At 38.7% G+C, this 16154-nt stretch overlaps 1 protein-coding gene across 3 annotated transcripts in view; it reads right to left on the bottom strand.

Moving 5' to 3' along the window:
- PRKG1 (protein kinase cGMP-dependent 1) overlaps nucleotides 1-16154 on the bottom strand; it is a 1392774-nt gene that overhangs the window by 691178 nt on the left and 685442 nt on the right. The gene's annotated exons all lie outside the window — the stretch shown is intronic.

Here is a 16154-nt window from a genome sequence, read left to right on the forward strand (position 1 = left end):
CTGCTGCTAAGTCACTTCAGTCGTGTCCGATTCTGCACGACCCCACAGACAGCAGCTCCCCTGTCCCTGGGATTCTCCAGGCAACAACACTGGAGTGGGCTGCCATTTCCTTCGCCAATGCATGAAAGTGAAAAGTGACAGGGAAGTTGCTCAGCTGTATCCAACTCTTTGCGACCCCATGGACTGCAGCCTACCGGGTTCCTCCATCCATGCGATTTTCTAGGCAAGAGTACTGGGAGTGGGGTGCCATCGCCTTCTCCAAGCAATGAGTGCTACCATCACATATTCCCCTGATTTATTTACTTCAACTGAAGTATCTTTGCTTAACTACCAGTTTGTTTCAGGTAGCCTTATAGGAATTTATTTTGCACTGCTCTATTAACTATGCAAAATATTAGAAGCTAAAGATTCATCATTTTTTATTCTCTTTATTTTGTGACCTTGGCTTATTTATTTAATATTGTTTAGCCAAACTGTTGCTTGTTTCTAAAGTATCTCTAGAGGCCAGACTGAACAACTGGCAAGAGATAAACCAAGTGATTAATTTAAACCCATAATTACTCTTGAATTGGTGAACAGGAGTCACATGTATTCTACACTGAGTTTCTTGGAAGAGAAAAATAATGTGTTAAAGCAATCCACATTAATTCATACATTGTTTCTTTCAATTTTGCCAAAATGGCCATCTGTGTGGGACAGTTTTTTATCTGATTATAATTTGGCACGTTGATTGGTTTTTCCTGACCAACACCCAAGTACTGATCAACAGGTGTCTTTTATGGCACATTACCCACAAGTGAAATTTGACCACTGGCATTTTAGGAGGGAAAAATAAATCCATCCCTAAATCCTGATTTAATCTTATATTTGATTTTGAATCTGAGACAATTTTCACATAATTGTAAAATTTTTCCTGTTATTGTGAATATTTTTAATATTAAATGACATTTCACTGGCTTATGTTTGCATATTATATTCTCATTCTACTTTCATAGTTTTGGCAACTGCATACAATAAAATCTCTTTTGTTAAAATAATAAATGGCACCATTGCATTTTCTTTCTAATCAACTTCAACCTAATTCGGCCTAATTTATGCTTTCATAACCTCTAACCATTTGCTTCATTCATAGAGGTGTCCTATTCCCTACTGCACAAAACACAAATGCAGGACAGGCAACTATGTTCTGCATACTATGAATAGTAAAATCACCAGGTGCTCTGATCAAATTCTGGACATCGCTTTACAGGTTCATCTGGAAATCACAAGGATGTAATGTACTGTGACCAGTACAAAGTTGATTCTTAAGAATGGCCAGCGCCAGATATCATACAGCTTCTCAGCTAGTGTCTAGGAAGTATGCCTATTTTAACTAATCCCTCAGAGAAGGCTTTCAGAAAGCTACATCCAGGGGCCATAGTGCAGGATCTGGAGTGAGAACACAGAGATTAGATTAGATCTCTCCTCTGGTCTAAACCCTGAATGACTCTCCTTAACTATATTGTTAAGTATCAGATCTGTGAACTGATATTCAAGGTAACCTTGGCCTGGCCCCAATTAATATTTCCTCATATACTCTATACTCCAATCATGTTCCATTATACCATTTTGAGACATATCAAAGCCCGTAATATAACTTTAGAGAAGCTTATATTTTCCCTCTTCTTGACAAATGTCCCCTTTCTTTTTCTATCAAAATTTTGATTCACACTATTAATACTTGGGCTTCCCTGCTGGCTCAGTCGGTAAAGAATCCACCTGCAATGCAGGGGACCTGGGTTGGGAAGATCCCCTGGAGAAGGGCATGGCAACCCACTCCAATATTCTTGCCTGGAGAGTCCCCATGGACAGAAGACCCTGGCAGGCTGCAGTCCACTGGGTCGCAAAGAGTCAGACCTGACTGAGTAACTAAGCATTGCATATCAATACAATGTCATTCATTATCACTTCCTCTGTAAAGCTTTTCTAGTACCTAAATTAGGTTCATGGCTCTTACTAAGCTTTTGAAACACACCCTGTTCAAGCATGTACATCAGTCTGCCTTAGCTATACTTTCCCGTATTCCCTTTTCCAATTTAAGTAATAGGTTCCCAACCACAGAAACCTTTGCATCCCTCTAAAACACCACAAAATATGAACCAGCACATATTCTACTGGGTTTCCCCGGTGGCTCAGACAGTAAAGAATCTGCCTGCAATGCAGGAGACCTGATGTGATCCCTGGGTCAGGAAGCTCCCCTGGAGGAGAGCATGGCAACCCACTTCAGTATTTTTGCCTGGAGAATCCCATGGAGACAGGAGCCTGGTGGGCTCCAGAAGATATTCTATAGGGTCACAAAGAGCTGGACATGACTGAAATGGCAATACACATGCACATATTCTATTAAATCAAGATTAAAAAGCAGAGACATTACTTTGTGGATAAAGGTCTATCTAGTCAAAGCTATGGTTCTTCCACTAGTCATGTATGGATGTGAGAGTTGGACTATAAAGAAAGCTGAGTGCCAAAGAACTGATGCTTTTGAACTGTGGTGTTGGAGAAGACTCTTGAGAGTCCTTAGACTACAAGGAAATCACACTAGTCAATTCTAAAGGAAATCAGTTCTGAATATTCATTGGAAGAACTGATGCTGAAGCTGAAGCTCCAATACTCTGGCCACTTGATGTGAAGAACTGACTCACTGGAAAAGACCCAATGCTGGGAAAGACTGAAGGTGAGAGGAAAAGGGACAATAGAGGATAAGATGGTTGGATAGCATCACTGACTCAAATGGACATGAGTTTGAGCAAGTTCCAGGAGTTGGTGATGGACAGGGAAGCAGTCCACAAGGTCACAAAGAGCTGGACACGACTGAGTGACTGAACTGGAAGATGTCATTTCCTCAAAAGAGAGGTTCTAGACTCTTCAATTACTAAATTCATTAGCAATGAAAAAGTTCCATCTATTCTTGTTGGACAGCTTACAGCTGAGGGGTCATCAACTGGCAACCAATAGGCCAAGTTAAGCTAACAGATGAATTGTGTTTAGCCTGCATGTATCAATCAGAAACAAAAACAAAAAACTGAGCCAACGCTTTTGAGCCAGGAGATTTCTCATTCAAAATCTGGATTTGGCTGTTCCTGGAAAAAAAAAATCTAAAACCACTGGGCTTGACTTCCCAAATGACAACCATCTGCTGGAGCTGAATGCAAGGCCCAGTTAGGCAGAGAACATATTCTCCACTTTGCCACAGACAGTGCCAATTCTTCTGCCCTCATAATAAAGGGGCCAGTTCCCATTTGTTATCATGTTTACACCATCATTTTAGTCAGACATTCAGTTCAGTTCAGTCACTCAATCGTGTCCGACTCTTTGCAACTCCATGAATTGTAGCATGCCAGGCCTCGCTGTACATCACCAACTCCCAGAGTTTACCCAAGCTCATGCCCATTGAGTTGGTGATGCCATCCAACCATCTCATCCTCTATTGTCCCCTTCACCTCCTACCCTCAACCCTTCCCAACATCAGGGTCTTTTCCAATGAGTCAGCTCTTCACGTCAGGTGGCCAAAGTAATGGAGTTTCAGCTTCCACATCAGTCCTTCCAATGAACACCCAGGATTGATTTTCTTTAGGATAGACTGGTTGGATCTCCTTGCAGTCCAAGGGACTCTCAAGCGTCTTCTGCAACACCACAGTTCAAAAGCATCAATTCTTCTGTGCTCAGCTTTCTTTATAGTCCAACTCTCAAATCCATACATGCCTACTGGAAAAACCATAGCCTTGACTAGTCAGACATAAATATATATATATATATATATATATATATATATATATATACACACACACACACACATACATATTTATATGTATATACTGTAACAAGAGGTTCTCTGTTAAATGAAAGAAAACAAAGACTTTATTTGACTGGGAATCTGGGAATGCCCTGTGGGTTGTTTTTTTTTTTTATTAACTGCCTTGATTTATAGGCACTTTTGAGTTTGCAGTGACTGACACCTACTTTCCCTCACCTCAGAATGTTCAACTAAACTATCTGAAGGCAAGAATTGGTTCAGATAAAGAATAAGTCTACTATCATTATCAGGTTGGCAAAAATACCATGATAGTAATCTATCTTTTCTCTTAAGGCAGAAAATAATTAGAAAGTCAACAAAATAGACATGGAAGGATTGAGGGAGTTATTTTTCTAAATATGTGAGCAGCTGCTTCTAGACTTTCACTCAGGTCCCTGATAATTAAGTCAACTCTTTCTCTACTCTGACTAGCAATAACTGGAACACCAGAACCTCTGTTCAAATTTAAAGGTTTGCTCCCAGCCAGAATCATTTATATAGCTCAGCAAAAGTGGTTCATAACATCTAGTGATAAGAAACAAAATGTAAAGGTTACATGAGCTTCAGCACAAGATCCAGTTACTTGCACATAATCTCTAAAAGAAGGAATTTTACAAGGCTGGCAATAGTTGCAAATTACTAAGGCTCCAACCATTCCTGGACAGCAGAACTAAGAAAACTATTGTTTTAAAAAGGAACTGCTTAATCCGTCTGTCATTAAGAACTCACCACGTACTGAATTACTTTATCCACCAAAAGAGACACAGAACACGGCACCGCTGCCCTGCAGGACCATCGAGACCAGCCTCACTTTAATCATCAGAGAGCACATTTTCAGCTACAAGCATAACTTTGCACTCAATTTGACTTTCAACCTAAAACACTGTATTCACCAAATAATTAGAAAATGCCTTACAGTCAAGGAAAATATCAACTCAGTAGGGGAGTACAGATAGAAGGGATTAACCTGGCTGCCCCAAATAGGCAACACTTTGAATAGACAATGTGAGCAAAAAGAGAGAAAGCGAAGTCTGTTTCCTAAGCTTCATGCTCCTCAAGCTGTCTGGACTTACTGTGGTGGGTATACCTGTACACATGCTCACAAAAACAATGGAAACATTTCACTGTATCATTCAAAGTTATTTTACAGAACTCAAGGACTAAGTAGTTTCCAGATTTCCAGAAGACAGATTATTTGATGACAGCATTATGTTTTTAATTACATCCTAAAACAATCTGTATCTTCTTTAAAATCATGTGCAGTAACTCAATCGTTTTCTTTTATTTTCTTATCTGCTAGATTTTATCTAAATTGTACCACAATCTGGGATCCTGATGCAAATGAAGGAAAAATATCTCATACCTGCTCCTCTGTCCTTTAGAACAATTACTTTCAATTTTCTTTGACCGAGATTCATAGCAAGAAATACACAATGACTTATACACATATGTGAAACAAAACTTTAAAAAAAATGCTTACTGACTCCCCTACATGCCTACATTTTCAACTGTGTGCCACTGTCTTTCATAAAAACAAGGGGGCTAGTTGTACCCCCTGCTAACTTGTTTCTGAGACTTATTAACATGTCATAATTTGTAGTCCGAACAATTTTAAAGCTTTTGGTTTCAGAGGCATTGACCAGCATGGTGTAGCCAATCTAAAAAAAAGAATTGGGAACATAAATAGAAAAAGTATAAAACTGGTGAGTAAAACCAGGAATGGTAAAAATATTCATCAGAATTATGTTAAGAAAAAATAGATAAATTTATCATTGAAAACATGACCACAGGAAGACTGACTTTTTTGCTACAACTTCAGTACTCTTTGGAGATGCCTGATCTCTGATAACCATGCCCACATCTTCCCTGTCTCAGAAAAACACTAAGATGTGTACTATAATCATCTTTATTTTGTGGATGAGAAACAGGAAATTTGCAAGTATGATATCTAACGCCGGACCAATCAGTCACTGTGATGTTCTGCCATCTACTTGTAGTTGCTATATCCTAACTGTCCCAGGAAATAACAAAATCAGCAATTACACCTCATAGTCAACATTTAAAAACTTTAACAAGAGACATTCATCTATCTGAGCCAAAAACTATCTGTTAGGCTTTAGGATTTCAAGAAAAGTGAAAGTGTTACTGGCTCAGTGGTTTCCGACCCATGACCCCATGAACTATAGACTGCCAGGCTCCTCTGTCCGAGGAATTATCCAGTCAAGAATACTGGAGTAGTTGTCATTCCCTTCTCCAGGGGATCTTCCTGACCCAGGAATCGAACCCAGGTCTCCTGCACTGCAGGTGGATGCTTTACCATCCGAGCCACCAGGGATTCCATGAATAGCTCAAAAGCTGGTGAAGAGGGTTTCCTTAATCCTTAATCAGAACAGAAGTCATCTGGAGCCCGGATCTCCTCCACCAGTAAGGACCACCAGGGCGCTTACTGGCTACCCCTGTGCTGAGCACCCTGCATCTCTGTCTCCACTTCTAGGCAAAGGAGAAACAGAGTTTATACACCTGCCCAAGCTTTCACTCACAGCATTTTATTTTTTCATGCACCTTGTTCCCTAGTCAAACTGAACTAGTCTGAGTTTCCCAAACCTCCAGTTTCTTTGTGTATCTATAGTTTTCACAAGTTTTTCTTTCATTCGCTATATCCTTCCTCCCCTTTCTCCAATTGTCTTATTTCTTCAAGACTCAACTGGGAAGAAGTCTTCCCTGACTAGCCCAGCCACTTGTTAATTACCCCCCTACCCCCACCCCATCACTTGCTTCCTTTCCTCTATAGTAGCATTTATCATAAATGATACTTTGTCAATTTAGGCTTCCCAGGTGGTGTCACGGTAAAGAATCCACCTGCCAACACAGGAGATGCAAATTCAATCCCTGGGTCAAGAAGATTCCCTGGAGGAGGAAATGGTAACCTGCTCCAGTATTCTTGCCTGGAGAATCCCATGGACACAGGAGCCTGGTGGCCTGCAGCCCATGGGGTCACAAAGAGCTGGATGTGACTGAGCACAAACTCTTGAGTCTGAAATTACGCCTTTCATTTTCATACTTCCTCCACATGCTATTATGAAAAGGTTTCATCAAATGTTATTCTGTGGAATGGAGGAATAAAACAATGTAAAAAAAATCTGAAAACCATAAAAGCACATGCAGCCTAAACGTATCAATATAAAAAATTCAAATTCCTATGTAGCTGCTCATCAAAAAGAGGAAACTGATGAAGAATATTTTTCCAATACAATTTTCCAAGAGTGATCCAAACCCTGACCAGTGAATCCTCAATTTGATATCAATATCAGGTTTAACTGAAACAGTAGTAAATAATATAGAATGAAAGAATTATAGAAGAAAAATTAAGAAGCACAAAAATTAACCACAAAGAGAGGACAGATTGCTATTATATAAAATATCAAAAGAAGAAGAGATACAAAAGTCTGCAAAGCAACACTCATAATTATTTGTAGGTTTTCTATGGGCTGCTTGGATAAAAGTTAAAAATCAAATAGAAATTTAAGGAGAAAAATTTCTACATAAACATTCCAAAGAATGGCTTTTAACCTCTATTTAAAAAAATAAATAAAATATAAATTTTCCTAGCAATATGCAAGTAGGATTTTAAGATGATATTTGTTCTTTCTTGAACACTGTAACTAGGAATATGCCCTGTGATAAGGAGCTTCTAAGCACCAGGATGAATTTCCAGTTGAGCTATTTCAAATCCTGAAAGATGATGCTGTGAAAGTGCTGCGCTCAATATGTCAACAAATTTGGAAAACTCAGCAGTGGCCACAGGACTGGAAAAGGGCAGTTTTCATTCCAATCCCAAAGAAAGGCAATGCCAAAGAATGCTTAAACTATCACACAATTGCACTCATCTCACACGCTAGTAAAGCAATGCTCAAAATTCTCCAAGCCAGGTTTCAGCAGTATGTGAACCGTGAACTTCCAGATGTTCAAGCTGGTTTTAGAAAAGGCAGAGGAACCAGAGATCAAATTGCCAACATCCGCTGGATCATGGAAAAAGCAAGAGAGTTCCAGAAAAACATCTATTTCTGCCTTATTGACTATGCCAAAGCCTTTGACTGTGTGGATCACAATAAACTGTGGAAAATTCTGAGAGAGATGGGAATACCAGACCACCTGACCTGCCTCTTGAGAAATCTTTATGCAGGTCAGGAAGCAACAGTTAGAACTAGACATGGAACAACAGACTGGTTCCAAATAGGAAAAGGAGTATGTCAAGGCTGTATATTGTCACCTTGCTTATTTAATTTACATGCAGAGTACATCATGAGAAATGCTGGATGAAGCATAAACTGGAATCAGAATTGCTGGGAGAAATCTCAATAACCTCAGATATGCAGATGACAACACTCTTATGGCAGAAAGTGAAGAACTAAAAAGCCTCTTGATGAAACTGAAAGAGGAGAGTGAAAAATTTGGCTGAAAACTCAACATTCAGAAAACTAAGATCATGGCATCTGGTCTCATCACTTCATGGCAAATAGATGGGGAAACAGTGGAAACAGTGTCAGACTTTATTTTCTTGGGCTCCCAAATCACTGTAGATGTTAACTGCAGCCATGAAATTAAAAGACGCATACTCCCTGGAAGGAAAGTTATGACGAACCTAGACAGCATATTAAAAAGCAGAGACGTTAATTTACCAACAAAGCTCCATCTAGTCAAGGCTATGGTTTTCCAGTAGTCATGTATGGATATGAGAGTTGGACTATAAAGAAAGTTGAGCACAGAAGAATTGATGCTTTTGAACTGTGGTGTTGGAGAAGATTCTTGAGAGTCCCTTGGACTGCAAGGAGGTCCAAACAGTCCATTCTGAAGGAGATCAGCCCTGGGATTTCTTTGGAGGGAATGATGCTGAAGCTGAAACTCCAGTATTTTGGCCACCTGATGTGAAGAGCTGACTTATTTGATAAAACCCTGATGCTGGGAAATATTGAGGGCAGGAGGCGAAGGGAACAACTGAGGATGAGATGGTTGGATGGCATCACTGACTTGATGGACATGAGTTTGGGTAAACTCCTGGATTTGGTTATGGACAGGGAGGGCTGGGGTGTTGTGGTCCACAGGGTCACGAAGAGTCGGACAGGACTGAGCGACTGAACTGAACTGACTGAAGCACCAGGATAACAAACATATTTTCCAAAACAAAATTGTACATTTGACACTGCATGCTGAATGCCAAGTTAGTTTTAATTGTAAAAACTCACTGAAGAGTGAGTAAATATCAGTCATCTGATTATTAAAGGGAATTGCAGCATGCACGACAAGCAGTGCCCAGTCATCCCTACCACTGATGCATCTCTGCTGTATGAACCAATAAATTGTCAATTCCCTTTCTTTTGTGACAACATTGATCATCTATGATGCTTGTAAATACGAAGATAAGAAATAGCATTTGACTTCAGCTGTGCTATAAGTAACATGGAATGATTATCACAATTTCAGGATTTGTGTTAACTGGACTCTCAATCCATCTTTAAAGAAAAAACAGATGAAAAACTAGAGCGAAGGACAAACTCCTTGAGGATCTAGATGGGGTGAAGCAAAATCTAAGCTGATGAGGCGCTGGCAGAAAGCTACAGTTCCAAACAAAATTTTCCCACTCTGTGTCTGTGACTCTGTTTTAGGATGTCTTCTGGAGGTTTGCTTGATAGTAGAATTTTACAGAACTATATAGAAAAGTTAATCACATAATCCTTTAAAAGTTAATAGGTTAAACTAAAAAGTGAACTCCCATATGACTCAGTGATTTCATCTGTGGGTATATATTGGAAAAAAAAATGGAAACACTAATTTGAAAAGATATATGCCACCTAATGTTTATGAAAGAAAGAAAGTGAAAGTCGCTCAGCTGTATCAGACTCTGCGACCCCATGGACTGAATTCTCCAGACCAGAATACTAGAGTGGGTAGCTGTTCCCTTCTCCAGGGATTGAACCCAGGTCTCCCAAATTGCAGGAGGACTCTTTGCTAGCTGAGCCACCAGGGAAGCCCAAGAAAACTGGAGTGGGTGGCTTATGCCTTCTCCAGCAGACCTTTCCAATCCAGGAATAGAACCGGGGTCTCCTGCATTGCAGGCAGATTCTTTACCAGCTGAGCTACCAGGGAAGCCCAGCAGTATTGTTTACAATAGTCAAGATACAGCAACAATTCAGGTGCCCATCAAGAGACAAACAGATGAATGAGGTGTGCTGTGCCCCACTCCACACAACAAAATCACTATTAATATTTAGCCATAAAAAATACGGAAATTTTGCCATTTGCAAAGACACGGATCAGTTTGGAGTGCATTATGCTTAGTGAAATAAGTCTGAGAAAGGCAAGACTGTATCCTATCAATTGCATGTGGAATCTAAAAACTAGAACAATCTAGTGAATATAACAAAAAAGAAATTGACTTACCAATAGAACAAACTAGTTGTTACCAATGGGGAGAGGTAGGCATGAGGGTTATTAATAAAATAGGGTAGGGGATTAAGAGATACAAACTACTATGTGTAAAATAAGTAAGATATAAGGATATACTCTAGATACAGCCAGTGCTGTATTATGATTATAAATGGAGAATGGTATGCTGCAGTCCACGGGGTCTCAAAGAGTCAGACATGAATTTGCGACAGAATAGACACCACAACCAACCAAATAACAACCTTTAAAAATTGTGAGTCATTATGTAATACACCTGAAACTTACATATTGATAATATAGTAAGTTAACTATATCTCATTTTATAAATAAATAGCTTTATTGAAGTCTAACTTACATACCATGAAATCCATCCATTACAAATGCACAATTCAATGATTTTCAGTAAATGTATAGAGCTGTACAGTTATCACAAAATCCAACTTTAGATAACCTCAAGATCTTTCTTGCCCATTTGCAATCGATCTCCATTCCAGCTTTTAGGCCATCATTCATCTCCTTTCTGTCTCACGGATTTATCTTTTCTGGACATTTTATACAAATGGAATAATGTAATTTGTAATCTTTTCCATCTTGCTAACTGCCTTTAGCATGGTATTTTTGAAGTTCATCTATTTTGCTACATATATCAGTAAATCATTACTTTTTATTGCCAAATAATATGTCACTGTGTGGGTATAGCACATTGTGTTTATTCATTGACCCACTGATAAACATTTGGATTATTTCCACTTTTTGACTACTGTGAACATTGCTCCTCTGAATTGCCTTGTACAAGTGTAAATTTATGTTTTTATTTATCTTTCTCTTTTTCGTCTTTTTTTTTTTTTTTTTTTTGGCTGTGCCACTCAGCTCTCAGGATCCCAGTTCCCTGAACAGGGATTAAACCCGAATTTCAGCAGTGAAAGTGCAGTCCTAACCACTGGATCACCAGATAATTTCCTGCTTTTATTTCTCTTAGACACCTTATAAGTAAAACTGCTGGTCATATGGTAAATTTATATTCATTTTTTTTAAGAAACTGACAATATTTTCTCCAAAGTGATTGTACCATTTTATAACCCCATGAGTAATGTATGAGTTCTCTTTTCTCTAAATCTTCTCCAATACACACTGCTTTCTTTCTCTTTTTTTAGCATAATCATTCTAATCCACAATGGAATGTGGAATTCCCTTGTAGTTATTTTCCTATACTCAAAAATTTTGCATTAAATATTATACCCTAAGATCCAATTAAGCAAACCCCTCTTCCCAATTAAAGAAATGGAGTGTGATAAGAACTAGAGGCTTCAAAGTAATAACATGAAAAGGCCTTATTCCAAATGCATCCTTTTATAGATAATCTAAAATATTAAATGCCTTACTTAAGATTTGATTGCCTTAAAAGAAGCAATGCACAGATAAATGAAGGCTATGATCCCACTGTATTTTGTGTGTACCATTTCTCACCCGAACTATGACGTAGAGTTCTATATGTGTGAAAAAAAGAATACATATTTATCCAAAAAACAGAAAACACTGAATAAGAACATAAAATGCACCATCATCCCACATCATTTTCATTTAATAAGTTTCACCCCTTTTCCTACACGTGTATTAGCACATATTTTATCACAACTAAGATCATCCTTCTAAGCTACTGAGAATCCTGGATTTTAAAGCAATTCGCACATTTTCATAGTCAGAGGTTTTCTCTTAAAATATAAAGACTGGATACTAGTCAGTTACAAGGATGTTCCATAATTTAGCCATTTCTTTGGTTCCATATATTTTAATTCTTTACCAATGTATGTGATCTCCCTGAGGAATCTCCCTATAAGCAACAATCTGCGTCTATCCCACTTGAAGAGAAATACTGATAAATCAGAGCTCATCAAAAAAAGGGCAGTAACTGAGACCCTGTGAACATTCAGTTGAAAAAAGAAAAAGACTAGAAAGATTATGCCAGATACACAGATTTCCAGTGGTGACAGAAAGAGGAATTAGATCCTAAGAAACTTCAGAGATAAAAAGTAAAAACAACAGTATTATTTATTAGGAGGCAGATTTGTGTTCATTATAAAGACCAAGAATAACAAAAACAGCAAAAACAAATGGCAGCATCTACAGAACATGAGCTAATTGAGCAGCTACCCTCTTCCTCAGCTTTAGTGGCATTTGGTTTTCTAACAGGGTCTATCCTCACACCATAAACCCTAAAAGAACACTTGTATTCAATTCACTTCATGAGAGAGTTTGGTCCAACAAGCAGGTGTTCCTCAATCACCACTGGTAGTTTTGGGGCACACTTAACTCCAATTTCACTGTTGTAATTTTCTCATGACAGAATGGAACTGCCAATACAATATAAGCTAAAAAAAAAAAAAAAAAAAAGATACTCTAACATATGAATCAAAGGCCAGGCATGATACAGTAACAGAGTCGCCTTCCTGTCATTTTACTCTGAATCAGTTTCAAAAATTAAGAGTTTTTCAACCATGAGATTCAAAAACTTTCTGGATCATTAATCATCCATGGAGGACCATGGTTTGTGGAATGATGTCCCAGATATAGTGTTAAGAGGGAAAACAGCAAGCATAAGAATTACAGAAAATGTATGGTAATTCTTGCATTGCTTTTCCAGGGAAATAGAAAAAAAAATAACAAAACAAAACAGCACGATCTGTTAGAGTGGCCACCAGCTTCAGAGATGCAAAGGTAAGTGTACACCCTGCAGAAGGAAAGATGTGGGAGAGGAGCAGAAGAGGCTTACGGAATGACTTCATGAGAATCAACTTCAATATGAACAACTGGCTCTTATTTGTGTGTGTGTGTGGCAGGTGGGGAGGAGGCGCGGCACCACAGGGCATGCAGAATCTTCTCTGACCAGGGATAGAACCCATATCCCCTTCATTGGGAGCATGGACTCTTAATCACAGGGAAGTTCCAATATGAACAACTCTTAATGAAATATGTCCACTTTTCTTCTCTTTTTAGCTTTTCTCTAGCAACTGGATACTTTGCATAGGTCACTGTTCCATAAGCAATTCCCCAGAGTTTCTTCCTTCTTAAGAACTGGGACTGTGAAGAAGGCTGAGCGCCAAAGAATTGATGCTTTTGAACTGTGGTATTGGAGAAGACTCTTGAGAGTCCCTTGGACTCCAAGGAGACCCAACCAGTCCATTCTGAAGGAGATCAACCCTGGGATTTCTTTGGAAGGAATGATGCTAAAGCTGAAACTCCAGTACTTAGGCCACCTCATGCGAAGACTTGACTCATTGGAAAAGACTCTGATGCTGGGAGGGATTGGGGGCAGGAGGAGAAGGGGATGACAGAGGATGAGATGGCTGGATGGCATCACTGACTCGATGGACTTGAGTCTGAGTGAACTCTGGGAGTTGGTGATGGACAGGGAGGCCTGGCGTGCTGCAATTCATGGGGTCACAAAGAGTTGGACATGACTGAGCAACTGAACTGAACTGAACTGATAGGTAGCTAGGATGCTAGTGAAGTAGCAGATTACGAAAAGCTTCCTTCCAGAGCTGAAATTCCTTCAACTATACCATATTTAAGGCAAACTTTCTGTCTCTCCTTAGCTTTTCAAGAAACCTATAACATTCCAACAGATTTTGCTGTGATCTGTCAGATACCTACAAGTATGGAGACATCTGCAAATGTTCTCATATAAGGCGGATAACAAAATGTTTCTATTGATTATAATGTGTGGTTTCGACATTTTTAACTGAGAGAAAACTGAGTAATCGTCCTTGTCAAGCATGTGACTCAATCTCTGTCTCACACATCAATTTTCCTTTGAAGGAAATATATTTCATTTGCTAATAATAATGAACAAAAAGATTCTTCAAACTGATAGGAAGCAGTGCACAACAAGAGGTTCACGACATGTAGCCTGTGACGAGATTGTGCATATTTTCTACAAGAATGTACGTTACCTGAAAGCATAGACCCATACTTTGAAACCGCCAAAAGGCATCAGCTTTGGCATATGACAAACAGTTGGAAAGTAAACAAATCCAACCAATAAACTGCAGAGAAATGGGAAGGATTATTTAGGAATGATGGCAAGGGTAGTCACATTTCTGTCACCTTTAATTCTGGTTCCTAAGTGATGAACTAAATCAAGAGCCCAAGTTTGACATAAAAGCCATGATTAATAATGAATTCCACTTAAAACACTATTGTATCTTTCCAACAAACAGAATGCAAACTGAGAAACAAGTTTACTAGATGTTGAGAAGTGGGATGACATCAGAGGTGAGAATTACTCATCAGCATAGCTGTCTTTACAGAAATCAAATCAAAGTAGAGATACAAACAACATTCAAAGCACTAGATCAAATCAACAGAATTCTAGAACAAAATAAGGGTGACATTCTGAAGTTCTGAGATAGCTGATTTTAAAAAAAAAGAGAAAAAAAAAGTTTGAATTTTTTCTCATTTCGAACAAAGTTTGGTTTTCTGATGGAATGGCAAGATATTTGCACTGACCCTGAGCAACAGAAATAACTGGGCTCTACAGACTTGGGTGGTCAGTATGGTATCCTTCTGGTTAATTTACTTAATTACCCCTCAAGACAATGCATCAGAGGTGAGTATGTGATTATATAAATAAGATAAAGTATGTAAGATACAGACACAAACATAAAGGAACAGGATCTACAAAGTGAAACCCATAACACTGAACGCTTTTTGAGGTCCTCACAAACTCTAAAAGTATAAAGGACATCTAAGACCTAGAAATTTGTGAACTGACCTATAGCTTCAAAATTTCCTGATCCCTGAGGTCACTTATTCAACAGAGATAAAGTAACTTAAGTCTGATAACAGCTGAATGTCTGATAACAGTTGAATGCCCTTCACAAACAACTAATGAGGAATCAGAGTTTGTCAAACTTATGCCATATCACTCACAGCATAATTTCAGCCAATATCAAAGAAAAGTTGGTGTTAGTCTAGCATAATAGTTAGAGCACAGTCTCTAAAGTTGTAGTGGGTTCAAATCTCCAATTTCCGGTTTCACAGATAAAGACATCTAGGTCACTTTGCCTCTCTTACTTAGGACAATCACCCTGTTTCAATCCCTGAGCCACGTCTTGCAGTGTGGCCCTACGTTGTATCAACTTCTCTGGGCTCCCTTTTCTCAAAGGTAAATTGGGATACCATTTGTACTCCTGGAGCCATTGTGAGGATTACCTGAGTTATTTTATGTAAAGCTTTATAGCACTGCCTAGCACTTACTAAGTACCAGCAAACAGGGAGATGAGCATGGTCTGGGACCTTATGCCTTCAGCATGTTCCAGTGAATTGAGAGCTAATGGCTGAAGACTTTGAAGTTTTGGTTTGTTTCATTTGCTTTTATGTTCAAAGCCATTTTACATATTACTGCCCAATGGCTGACTCTTGAAAACTCCTTGAGTTATTTTTCAAGGCTTGCTACAATCTTAGGTTTTGTGTCACAAATATTTATGGAACATCTACCGCGCCAGACATGAGGCTAAACTTTCAAGTTACAAATTTCTCTATAGTCCAAATTATCTTCAAATGATGATCTACATGAATCAAATTGTTTCATCATTGTTTGTTGAGACATGAAAGAGAAACTAGCCATCTCCTAAACATAACAATCATTTAGATAAAAACTCTACTAGCTTTAGCGAACTCACATGCATCATTAAGAGATTTCAACTAGTCATCGTTGTGTTAACTCCAGCCTAAAAGAAACTTCCAAAGATAAAGAAACAATGATGGATAGCACTCCTATATAGGAAGCAAACTCAACTGACTTTGCTTCTCTAGTAGTATCTTACTAGATGATAACGTGTTTCTTCTTTCATCTTCTTGAAAACATCATCAACCAGGG

Source organism: Ovis aries, chromosome 22 (assembly GCF_016772045.2).
Source record: "Ovis aries strain OAR_USU_Benz2616 breed Rambouillet chromosome 22, ARS-UI_Ramb_v3.0, whole genome shotgun sequence".
NCBI lineage: Eukaryota > Metazoa > Chordata > Mammalia > Artiodactyla > Bovidae > Ovis > Ovis aries.